Source organism: Equus przewalskii, chromosome 24 (genome assembly GCF_037783145.1).
Source record: "Equus przewalskii isolate Varuska chromosome 24, EquPr2, whole genome shotgun sequence".
Lineage (NCBI taxonomy): Eukaryota > Metazoa > Chordata > Mammalia > Perissodactyla > Equidae > Equus > Equus przewalskii.
The window spans coordinates 9,974,337-9,986,896 of NC_091854.1; the positions used below are offsets into that span (position 1 = coordinate 9,974,337).

At 44.4% G+C, this 12,560-nt stretch overlaps 1 protein-coding gene across 7 annotated transcripts in view; it reads right to left on the reverse strand.

The window, feature by feature from the left end:
• The window catches only part of LRRC8B (leucine rich repeat containing 8 VRAC subunit B), a 66,304-nt gene extending 55,645 nt beyond the window's left edge, over positions 1–10,659 (reverse strand). For 2 of the 7 annotated variants that reach the window (XM_070592374.1, XM_070592373.1), the window contains exon 1: positions 10,494–10,626. The gene's annotated coding sequence lies outside the window, so the exon portion shown is untranslated. Of the gene's footprint in view, positions 1–10,493 lie in introns of all 7 variants that reach the window. The other 5 variants (XM_070592368.1, XM_070592369.1, XM_070592371.1 and 2 more) reach the window with 5 other exon arrangements.
• Positions 10,660–12,560: the final 1,901 nt, after the last annotated feature.

The following is a 12,560-nucleotide window of genomic DNA, read 5'->3' on the forward strand; positions in this document are numbered from 1 at the left end:
TAGCCATCTCCTTCTTTCCCTTTCAGTCATCCTTTTCCTACACTCCAAAAGAAAGACAAACATCTCACTTCTCAGGAGTCTGCTTCTGGTGCATTGCCTTGGGGAGTAGGACTCTCCAGGACCCCAAGCAGAAGGCCACTGAAATACCTGTAGGGTTACAGATGTTAAGAAAGTAAATGACTTTTATGCCTGAGAAATCCTTTTGAGAGTCAGGGGAAAGTATCCATTTCTTCGCTTTGAACAACAGTGGAGGAAGACCTCATCAAGCTGTCAGACAAGAGAACACTGAAAATCATTTTGGTGATCAATCAGCAGGTAACTTTCAGCATATAATGCAGGAGTTTAAAAAACAGAGTGGAATTATACTGCCTTCATTCCCAAGTACCTATTTATGTAGCAAGATTTCTTAAGCACTTACATTTAAAAGGAAGTACTTGATTTGATCATGAAGCCTATCTCATTCTAGCAGTAATATTTACTTATGCATAAACTATTTTTAAGCCCCATGCATCTCACTGAGAGATGATTTTCCAACAAAAGTTTCCCTATGCTTAATAATTATTCAGCAAAATTCTAACATACTTATTCTGGTTAATTGTATATTAATAAAAATCATAATAACTCAATCCAACAGAAATTTTATTTAACATTTAGAGCCTTACCTTCACAAGAACTTAAAAAATAGACATAGATATAGTGTGTGTATGTGTGTGTGTCAGAAGCGTATGACAAGGTAATCTATGAAAGATTTTCAAACACAATGTTACATTGGGATTAAGTTTTATAGGAAAAGAGGAATGAAATGAATTCCACAAAGGGGACAACTATGTAAAATTCCCAGCTTTCCTAGAAGAGCTTGCTCATGTGTTTTTTATTTTATTTTTATGTTTTTTTTAAATGGATGATATGGTAGATATGAAATCATATTGGCATTTAATTTAGCTTCCATTGGGTACATTAAAAAGATGATTTTTGGGGGAGGGGGAGCGGTTTTGAGGAAGATTAGCCCTGAGCTAACATCTGCCTCCAATCCTCCTCTTTTTGCTGAGGAAGAATGGCCCTGAGCTAACGTCCCTGCCCATCTTCCTCTACTTTATATTTGGGACGCCTACCACAGCATGGCTTGCCAAGCAGCATCATGTCCGCACCCGGGATCTGAACCAGCGAACCCTGGGCCACCAAAGAGGAATGTGCGCACTTAACTGCTGCGCCACCAGGCTGGCCGTAAAAAGATGATTTTTTAAAAATTCAATATTTATAACATCAACAATGTCATCTTTTGCAACTATTTAAAATCATTATGAAAAATTTTAGATATTAACTTTTCAAATGTATGAGGGGAGCACATAGTTTTTCAAAATTCTTTTTGTGGATACTGGAAGAAAAACATTCAGAGACACTGTTCTAAACTGCCTGTACACCAAGAGCTTGTGCCGACCATCTAAAATTTTGACTTCTAATAGAAAGACAAAGCCAGGATTATGTCAGAAAAGTGCAAAAGCTGTCTCAAGCATCCCCTGCAAGTGGCCAAAGCCAGAACTCTGGCCACAGTAAATGTTCAATAAACGCTAGCTCATTAACAAAATATTTTGGCCATTCAACTGATATCTATTAACAGCATATATACAATGTAGCTTCTTGCTTCTAACCTTCAAGGAGATCGTTCAAATTTTAATCAAATACCAGTCAAAAGTATGTTATTGAAACAATGCCCTGGACTAGGTAATAAGTATGCTGAATTTTATTCCCTAATTCTCTCCCAGATATCCCTTTATCAAGTGCCCACAATATGCCAGGTATGACGCCTGGCCCAGGATGCCCAGGAGATGAACAAAATATTCTTTTTCATGAAGGAGCACCTAGGAGGAGGCAGAGCCGTTCTCTGGCACAGGTATTATGAGAGGTGTACATGCCTTGGGGGCAGCACAGAGGAAAGAATGAAGAGTCTTGGGGGTGGTAGGCAGAGCGAAAGTATCTGGAATGGTCTTTCAGAACAGGTATGCTTGAACTGAGTCTTGAAAGATGGGCAGGTACTTGACAAGGGGACACGAGCATCTAGACAGAGAGAAGGAACAAACCCATGAAGTGAAGCCATCTGGCTACCAAGTGCCTTCCTCCTGGTATTGCAAATAGTTTCGGAAGGCTGGTGTATGGGGTGTGACTGTGCACGCTGTGTCCAGGTGCGTGCATTGGAGATTTAGAAATGACATGGTGGCAAGAGGCAAAGCTGGAGAGTTACGGAAGCAAAGGAAGACTTTATTACATGGCTCACCAACATGTGTGGACTTGATCCTGTGAAAAGCAAGTCAGTACGGGGCTATTAGACCAGGCAGTGATGGTATGAGATTTGCCTTTCAGAATGATTTCTCTCCTGTAGTGTGGACAACAAATTTGGAAGTGGAAGATAGGAAAGTCTACAAACTGAAGTATGGGTGGAAAAGACTCAAGACAGTAAAGAGGCTGTGGGGGGAGGGTGCTGATGGGAGGAACCTTGAGGATACGGCCTCCGGACAAAATGGATACCAATTACATAAGGAGCAGTTTGGGGGGAATGAAGTGAAGAGAAGCCCAGAGTGAGTTCCAGGTTTCCTTGGGTTACGTAACTGGGTAAATAGTATTGCTATTTGCAAAAATAGGGAATCTAAAGAGAATAGTAAGTTTTGGTAAAAAGAAAGTATCTTCAGTACACCAACTTCAGGCCCTCATTTGTTCTACGAGGCACATAGCCCGGGTACTATTATCCCCATTTTATGCTCAAAGGGATAAATTTTTTGCCCAATATCACATGCAGCAGTTTGGGAAGCTTACTACACACCAGGCTTTAGAGCAGGCAAACAAGGGAGACCAGGTCCATGCTGTCACAGGACTTATAGTCTGGTGGGGGCAAGGAGAACAGAAGGTAAGCAAGCAAACAATAAACCAACTCTGAAAGACTGTGATGGGGCAGGTGTGGAAGGCAGGGGTCCTCTACCAAAGGTGGTCAGTTTTGTAACTCTGAGGTCACGTTTGAGCTGACCTTTCATTGAAGACAAGGAAGCAGTCACGAAAATTCACAACGGAAGAGCATGCCTGGCAGAGAGAGAACAGCAACTGAAAAGTCCCTGGGGTAGGAACAAGGTTGGTGTGCCACTGAGGAATTCCAAATCCCAGAGCAAGTGGAAACGAGAGAAAGTCCCAGTTCCAAGGGCATTCCTGAGAAGGTGAACATGAAAGACTTGTGGCACCTTAGGGCAGTGCTGGCATAGTAAATACTCTTGGGGAAGCCTGGGAACCTGACCACCATGCACAACACTGTGCATCTGAGAAACTGCATCATGACTCACAAACGCTTTTGGAAGACAAATCATCGTTCAGCTGAGCACTGCCTATTTTGGCACTGAAATAGGGCCAGGAACAAGCTCATTTAGTCTTGCCTAGAGAGATGCACAGAATTCATCTTAAATTTATCCTCTCAGAGCAAGAAACAACCTGCAGTCCAACGGCAGACAGCTCTGCCCCCCGAGGCTCAGTCATGCCCTACCACGGTACATAAAAGCAGGGCCTCCCCGGTCACCCTCCAAGGCTCTCAAATGGATGAGAGAGGCAATATTTTCCCAAAGGATCCCCCCATAGCTCAGCAGGACAGGGCAAGGAGAAATGGTACCCCAATGCCAATGTGCTGAGCTGGGTTCCTGTCTAGGCAAACCTGAAAACCTCAGAGGAACTGGATGTTGGGGCTGCCCACTGGCCCTGAGATAGGCCATCCCAGGCATAGCAGTCCAGCCAGCTCTCTGGAACACACTGCCCACACCTCCCATCCTGTGGTCATTTTCCAGTGCTGCTTTATGGACCACCTGCTCTTCTGCCAGCAGTCTTCCAGATGGCCCCCATTCAGCCAAATGGCTCCAAATTCCACTTGCCAAGGGTGACACAGATCAACTCTCTGACGCTCTCTGAAAAGTTCCTACTTTACAGCCAACTTTCTCAGATTCATCTGCGTGGTACATCAAAAATTTATCTGTATTTAAAGTTTGCGAAAATAGCATGCATAAATTATAAAATAATTAAATTATTCCTGAATTATGTAGCCCCTCGCTGATTATCACTTTGAGAAGTTACATATTATATACACTTATTTTAAAGACGGCTCCAAACATTATGAAATGCCTTCTTTGGAGTGATGTTGGAAACCTGTGGCACATTCTGATCCGTGCCTAGTGGCAGGCTCATCTCATATCTGAGCTCATTTCAAACCACATTCCCATACCATTTCCTTACTTCAGCTCACTGGCCAATTTTTTGTTCTTAAAGTTGCCATTCAACCACTGACCATAAGACTTTTGCACATGCTTCCACAGCATCTGTGTGTCTCCTTCCTAACAACTTTCATAGCGGCAATTTGTCATTTATTTGCAGCGATTGATTCACCCGTCTCCCCAGTAACCTGCAACCTCCATGATGGTAGGAACCACGTGCATTTTGCTTACCACTCTGTCCCCAGAACCTAGGACAGTTTCTGGCACACAGTAGGTAATTAATAAACAGCTGCTGAAAAAAAATACAATGAAATATATTCATCGATGGAAATGTTTCAGTTTCTGAGAATAGATCAGTCAAAAACCATTCTAATCAAGGGGCTGGGCCGGTAGCACAGTGGTTAAGTTCACAGGTTCTGCTTCATTGGCCCAGGGTTTCTGGGTTCAGATCCTGGGCGCCAACCTACACACCACTCATCAAGCCATGCTCTAGTGGCATCCCATACACAAAACAGACGACGATTGGCACAGATGTTAGCTCAGGGCCAATCTTCCTCTCTCTCTCACACACACTCTCACACTCACACACACACACACGCAAATCATTCAAATTAAGGCTGAAGAAGGTTAAGGCTGAGCTATTCTGTTTTTGATCAAAAAACACAGGAAAGATTTTGCTGCTTTGGGCTTTAAACTGATTTTGGAGACAATTCTCAAAAAGTTTGACTAAAATTTAACAAGGCACATTTGGATACGTATGGGGATGACCAATTTTTAAGCATTTTTTAAAATGGACTAAGAGTTTATTTTCAAAAAGTTTCACCCAGATTAGGACAAATTAAAAAAGAAAAGAAAAGCTACCATTTACTTTACCAGGCACAATTTATTAGGAACTCTATACACATTGTTTCATTTAATCCTCATATCCGATTCCGCCCAGTTTATAGATGAGGAAACTGAGGGTGCAAGAGGCTAAGGATGCACACCAAGTAAGTGGCAGAGCCAGGATTCATGTCCAGGTCTACTCGATTTCAAGAGCTATGTTTTTAATCTAAGCCATGTTTTAAGCTAAGAAATAAACCCCAACATTGAGTAATAATGTGCTGCTCTCTCCCATGAAAAGGTACAAGACTACAGTCTGGTACCAACAACTAGATCAAGTGCCCGAGTATTTAAAATAGGATTTGGATGCCAATGATGTGATAGGAGGGAAACTAGGACAATTCACGAAAAAGAAATAGGAGGAATATGAACTAATATTTACCGAAAGTTTGTTTTATGCCAGATACTGTATTAGATGCTTTAATGTTAGTATTTCTCTTAATCCTAAGAATTCTGTGAGATAGGTAATATTAGTCAAGAAACAAGAGATGTAGAATACCTGTGGTGCTTGGCTACTCCAATGTTCCTTCTCCTCTTTCTTCCCAAGGATGTGAACCTTCCATGTTTTACCCTGGCATAAGGTTGTCTGGAATAAGGACAATATTCCCCAGCTAAGTGAGGTCACATTACTAACTTCTAGCCAATGAGATGTAACAAAAAGTGTATGTCAGCCTCCAGGAAATTTCCTTAAGAGACCATGGGCTCTTGCCTTTCCCCTTCCTTCTTTCCTCCTTTCTACTACTCAGAACCTGGATGTGATGGCTGCTGCTCCTTCTAGGACCATGAGGTCGAAGGCCTCATCTAATGTATCGGGTATCTAAAAGGTGAACCAGACAAGGCCTCAGAAGACTGTAAAACCATAATACCAGCCCTGGATTTTCTCTCTATAAGCTTTTTTTTTTAATGTGAAAGAGAAACAAACATCACTTTGTTTAAACCATTTTTCTTTGCGGTCTCTGTAATTGGCAGCTAATCCTAACTAATCCAGCAACTCATCCAAAGTGATGGTACAGGGTTCAAGCTCAGGCCCATCAGTCTGCAAAGTCCATGTTCTTAGGGAGAAGCCTGAAGAACTCCTGCTTATAATTTGCAGTAGATTTGGGGGTGGGGGGATTGTAAAAATGCTGAAAAGGAATTTGACAAAAGAAAGGAAGGTTTGACTATGCCCTCAAATCTTTATACCCGAGAAACAATCAAAAGGAATACGCTACTCCACAGTACAGAATTCCGTTTCCATCACAGATGGAGGAGGAAGATCTCTGTCATCTGCACGGAGCTGGAAACGAGAGAAATAGCAGCTGTGCAGCTGGTAGCTGCTGTGGAAGATGCTGTTGACTGAGGAGTAGGCATTGGTGAATGGGGCCCTGGAAATGGCCACAGGATGAGACAGACAAGAAGAATTACAAGGGACTTGAAATCAAAGAAGCAGGAGATGAAATTCAAAGATACACAGTCTGGAAAGGGACAAGCAGAATCATGTGACCCATATCAAAGACAGCATAAAGGGCAAAAAGACAAAAGGAAAGGTCAAGGTTGAAGCTCTAGCAACTCATTTTTATTCATTTCCTTTACATAGGGTTAACAACAGCATTGAAGACATGAATTCAAATTGTGTTGCAACTGAGTAGAATCCTGAATGAGAGGCAATCATAGAACAGGGAGTTTATTATGACCCACCATTATTCACTTTCTAAATGAACAGCAGTGATAAGAACTTACCAGAGAGATTCACTGATTGGAGTTAGACCTAATTTTATTTAAGATCAATTTTAATGGTCCAGAAAAGGAAAAATAATTTATGTCTGCCAAAGACATTATTGTAAACACTGGAAAAAACTAAGTCATAAAAAAGGTGTGTAGGAAGTTTAGAAAATACAGATGGGAAATAAAGTCAAAGTAGGCAATAGCAATAAAAGAAAGGCAGCAACGTGGAAACAGACATGACAGAAATTAGAATGTATTTCTTGCTGTTGATGTTGTTGTTTAGGGCCATGGAGTGGATTCTGACTCCTAGCAACCCTGTGCACAGCAGAGTGGAACCCGGCCTAATCTCTTTGCACCATCCTCTCACATTCCTGGAGCTATATCAGATAATGCTCCCCTGCTATTCATGGGGTTTTCATGGCCAATTTTTTCAGAATGCGGTGGCCAGGTCCTTCTTCCTAGTCTGCCTTAGTCTGGAAGCTCCCTTGAAACCTGTCCACCATGGTTGACCTTGGTGGTATTTGAAATATCAGCGTCATAGATTTCAGCATCACAACAACAGGCAGTCTCCACAGTATGGCAACTGACAGATGGATGACGTGGTTTCTTGATGGGGAAACGAATAGGGCAGCGGCAGTGAATGCACCAAATCTTAACCACGAGACCACCAGAGCTGGCTAGAATGCATTTTACAATGGCTAAATAAATGTTATGCTGTAATTGCACCTCCCCAATTCCTTTTGAGTAGTTACAGGTCTGAACTGTTTGAGGAGCATCTGATACTCTCTGAGAAAGGAAAGCAGTGAGCGGTATGCTCATGGAAGGAGGTAAACCATTCCACCAAGTTTGGAGAAACAGACAAATTCAGCATACATTCGTTTCTGGTAATAGCGGCATATGACAGAAAGATGCTGGCAAGGAGAAACAAAGATAAAATTTGGAAATTCAACTTGAGAGACATTAAATAAATATTGGAGATTAGATTAAATAGGCTATTTTTGTATGGGCAGTAAAAAATTAAAAAGGAACATTAAAATACTCAGCTATAGAGTATAGAAAAAGACTCGAAAATTTAAAAAAAAAATTTGTTTACAAACAAAAACTTTGGCTAACGTAGCAATCTCCTAAATATTAAAATGTTTCCCTCCTTTCAAATTCAGAAAACAAAACAAAAAATAACAAATTTCAGGCCACTGCAGGAAAATATCTACACAATCTAATAAAAACTTGGAGGGATAACAGAATATTATTCAGTGCTAAAGAGAAATGAGCTATCAAGCCATGAAAAGACATGGAGGAAACTAAAACGAACAATACTAAGTATAAGACGCCAATCTGAAAAGGCTACATACAGACTGCATGATTCCAGCTATATGACATTCTGGAAAAAGCAAAACTAGGGAAACAGTAAAAATATCAGGGGTTGTGGGGAGGAAGGGATGAATGGGTGGAGCACAAAGGATTTTTAGGACAGTTATACTATGATATAGGATCATACTCTGATGATACTACAATGGTTGTTACACATTTGCCCAAACCCACAGAACGGACAACACCAAGAGTGAAACCTAACGAAAAGTATGGACTTTGGTCCATATCATTTGGGTGATAATGATGTGTCAATGCAGGTTCACCGATTGTAACAAACATAACACTGTGGTGGCGGATGTTGAAACATCTCTGTACTTCATGCTCAATTTTACTATAAACCTAAAAGTGCTCTAAAAAAAAAAGTCTGTTGAAAACAACAACAACAAACAAACTTGGAGGGCCTGGTATGCTTTTCAAGTTATACTGATTAGGGCCCTTTTCATTGAAATTAATGTTGGCGCTTTCATTCTGAGGATCCTGATGGGAATGGTGATACAGGGAAGGGTCTTAAAAAAGCAAATCTTAACAACTAGTCAAATGAAATCACTCCAAATGTGCAAATATTCATCTTAAGCTGGACATGTTGGAACACCTTTCCAACTGAAGACAAACTGAACAAGTTTCAAAGAACAGTAAATTTAATTCTAACATGTAGATTTTTGTTTGTTTGTTTGTTTTGCTATAATAAAAACATTGCTGGGGCTGCCAGGTGGCACAGCAGTTAAGTGCCAACGGTCTGCTTCAGCTGCCCAGGGTTTGCGAGTTCGGATCCCAGGTGCAGACATGGCACCGCTTGGCACGTCATGCTGTGGCAGGCATCCCACATATAAAGTGGAGGAAGATGGGCACGGATGTTAGCTCAGGGCCAGCCTTCCTCAGCAAAAAGAGGAGGATTGGCAGATGTTAGCTCAGGCGTACCCTTCCTCAAAAAAATAAAAAATAAAAAAATTGCCTTTGAGTAAGTATAAGAAAAGGGTCATGACTCAACTGTACACTCAGTGACAACTCTGCCCCCTTCCCTACCTGAACTAAGTAATACTAGACATGTTAGGGCTTAGGTTCTCAAATCAGACAGGCCCAATCATCTACGGGATTAGCTGTCATTTTAGATCCTCTTCAAGAGTGGGGCTGCTGACTAGGAAAGCCAGGGCCCAAGGAAAGTCACCTTGGCACCCACAACTCAAAGAGCATTTGGGTTCCCAGGAGGTGTAACCTGACCACATCGAGGGTGCCGGGATGGTTACATTATACTGCCCTTCGACTTTTGTTGTGGGCTTCCACAGTCAGATAAAGACACATGCCATTTAATTTCCTCTTAGAAAGCTGTGAAAAATTTGTCTATTTTAAGTTGGGTACATGTTTGCAATTTAAAATTTTCATACTGACATCTTTTTACAGAGTTCCAAAAAGTTTTTAGTCAAGACGAATTTACTCAAGGAAACGCACGCATAGGTTTTTGTTTTAAAATTTAGGTTTGTCCTTTTCTTGGCAGGAGGGGGGGGGGGGGTGGGGATGCTGGGAGGGAGTCTTTCTTTCTGACCACAAAGAAAAGTATTGCAAAAATGTCATCTGACTAAAGGCAACCTATGGACTTTGGGAAGTCAGTTGAGGACACCGAATAATGAGCCAACACCGAGCCTCCTCCCTCTGACCTCTCCGCACCTGCTCAACTGCAGCCCAGGAGGAGGAAAGTTCGCTTCTCTTTTTAAATGGGTTTAGGTTTATACCCTATGCTCCCCTTCTCCCTCAAACAAACGAACGCCAACCTCACCATCAAACTGTAAGTGAACGATGAGTATCCAATAAGCATAAAAGGTCAACAAACAGCGCTAGGGCAGGTGGCTAACGAGAGCGACCAAACGCGGACGCCCTGGCTTGGGGGGTGGGGGGGTCCTGCTGCCCTGGGGAGGGCGAGACTCCAGCCCCGGGAACGAGAACCCTTTTCCTGCACCGCCGCGAGGACGCCCCCTCAGGGGCAGCGCCGAGACTGCTGGGGTACAGAGGGACCGCCTGGTCGCGGCCGCCCACCCTGCTTGCCCCGAATGACCCCAGCACCCAGGAGCGGTCCTCTCAGGGGTATCACTCCCTCTCTCCCGGCGACGAGGGAGCAGCGAAGCCGCGACTCATCTTTCTGGCCGAGCTACCTGCCCGCAGGCCCGGCTCGCAGGTGAGGAGTGGACAGGTAACCGCACCTGCTCGGCCAACCCCACCTGCTGCGTCCCCGTGCCGGCTCCTCCGCCTCCACCGCCTGGGTCGGCTCGGCTCCTGCTCGCGGAGCCGGGGCGCCCTGTGCCGACCTACCTGCGCGTCCGCAGCCCCGGGGGCCCGCGCTCCCCGGCGTGCGCCCCGCGCCGCTCCGGGCGCGCCGGCGGCGGCCCCGCGCCCGCACTTTCGCGGCTGCCGGCGGCTGCGGGCTCAGCGGGAAGCCCCAGCGCTGCCCGGCTCGCCGCCTCCGAGCGGCTCCATTGTGACGCGGCGCGTTCGGCAGGCCAATCGCCGCACGGCGGCGCGAACCGCTGACTAAGTTCGCGGGAGGAGGAGGAGCCGGCTGGGCGGAGGCAGGAGGCGGCGGCGGCCGCGGGGTGGCGGTGGCAGAGGAGGAGGAGGAGGAATAGGAGGAAGAGGCTGCGGCCGCTTCGGTAGCTGCTCCTGCTGTTAATTTTGCAGCGGCCTTGGGCCGAGTGTTTGCCCAGCTTTGGCACTGCGGGGGCCGGTGACTCACCCCTCGCTGATGGAAACAAAGCGCAGCTGCCATCACCGGGAGCGCGCCATGTGGCCGCCCCAGCGCGCTCCTCTCAGCCTCCGGTCCGCACAGCTACACATTCGCGGCGGGCTAGAAAGAACGGGGCTCTCTTCAAGAGAAGGAAGGGAGAGAGACGTAGGGCTGTCCACCCTTCCGCGTCCCGCAAGGGACTTTGGAAGTACAGTATTTAGGTGTCGGGCCCCCGCCTGCTCACGTGTGCACCCCTGAGTAACTTATTTACACATCGTGTGTTGGGCCCTAAGGGAAGGCTCAGGTGGAGCACGTGGGAACCTTTCTCTTGCCCGCGGAGGTACCTTTCTTTACATTGCCTGCTTGGAAGGGCTGCAGGGCCGAGCCCCTGTGCGGGAGGGTTTGCAGTTGTACCAAACTAAGCGGCTTAAGTTAGGATTCTGGGCCTCCGATACCATCCACCTCTCTCACATGTCCTTATCCTGGGGATGGAGAGGGAACAACATGATAGAAAGGCCGTCCGACACTCATAACCAGCGTTTTATTGCTAAGGAACTGCCCGTCCAGTCTTATCTACTGCCCCACTCATTTCCCTCTCCAGTAAGTGGCCCTGCGTTTGGAAAGTAGCAACGTGCCTACAAAACAAACAAAAAATTAATCCAAATGCAGGAATTCGGGGGACTTAATATTTTAACCATCCTCATTCACTCCTCACTTTCATCCCCACCCCAGATTTAACTCAGTCCTTTTGCCAGGGCTATCTTCTCCAACACAGTGATTCAATTAGGCAACATTTATATCTCTGAGTTGCTATGGCAATCCTATCCCCATTTAAAAAAAAAAGTGTTTGTACAGGGACCTCCCAAAGGAGTAAAATGAAGACTATAAAAGACTCAGCATTTGAGGCATCTGATCCGATTGTGTAAGTGGGAGTAGGGAAAATGGCTCTGCTGAGTTGTGTGAGACCAAGTTGCCTCCCCCAGAGACTGTTCAGGTTAGGACTACGATTTGAATTACCCTGAAAGGGAATGAGAAGACTTGTCTTTATGACGTTTCTCTATTCTTTCCTTGTCCACTCCATTCTGGGTTGACAGCTATCTTCTTCCTGAGTCTTGGAGGAAAGGCTGAAAGAGCATTCCTGCATTTGGTCGTTCACTGAGTTTTTACTGAGCTTATGTGTGTGAGACACTGTGTACGTACAGACCTAATAAGCTAATTTAGATTTCAGTTTGATCCTCACACTGCTTAGCATGTGGAGAGGGAAGTAAAAAATATACAGAATTTGAAACATGAGACAATATGTTTCATGAAAACATATGAAACAAGGAATATGAAAGGAAAAAAGTGAGTGCAATAAGAGATATGATTGTAATGTCATGACATTAAAAATGGAAAATGTCTAATTTTTCCATCTGTCTCTTTGTTTGGAAAGGAATGTTTCCTCCCCTTTCAAGTCCGTGAACAGATAATCCATTCGTTTATCACAGCATTATCACTACCTGTGTGACTTGGGGTAGTTACTTAATCTCCTTAGCAGTCAGTCTTTTCATCTATAACGTAAGAGGTCATAAACTAGATGATCTGTTAAGATTCCAATTCCAATGATGCTATGAATAAAAAAGTGACTTCCATGCTTGGTAACCTAGATCACTATT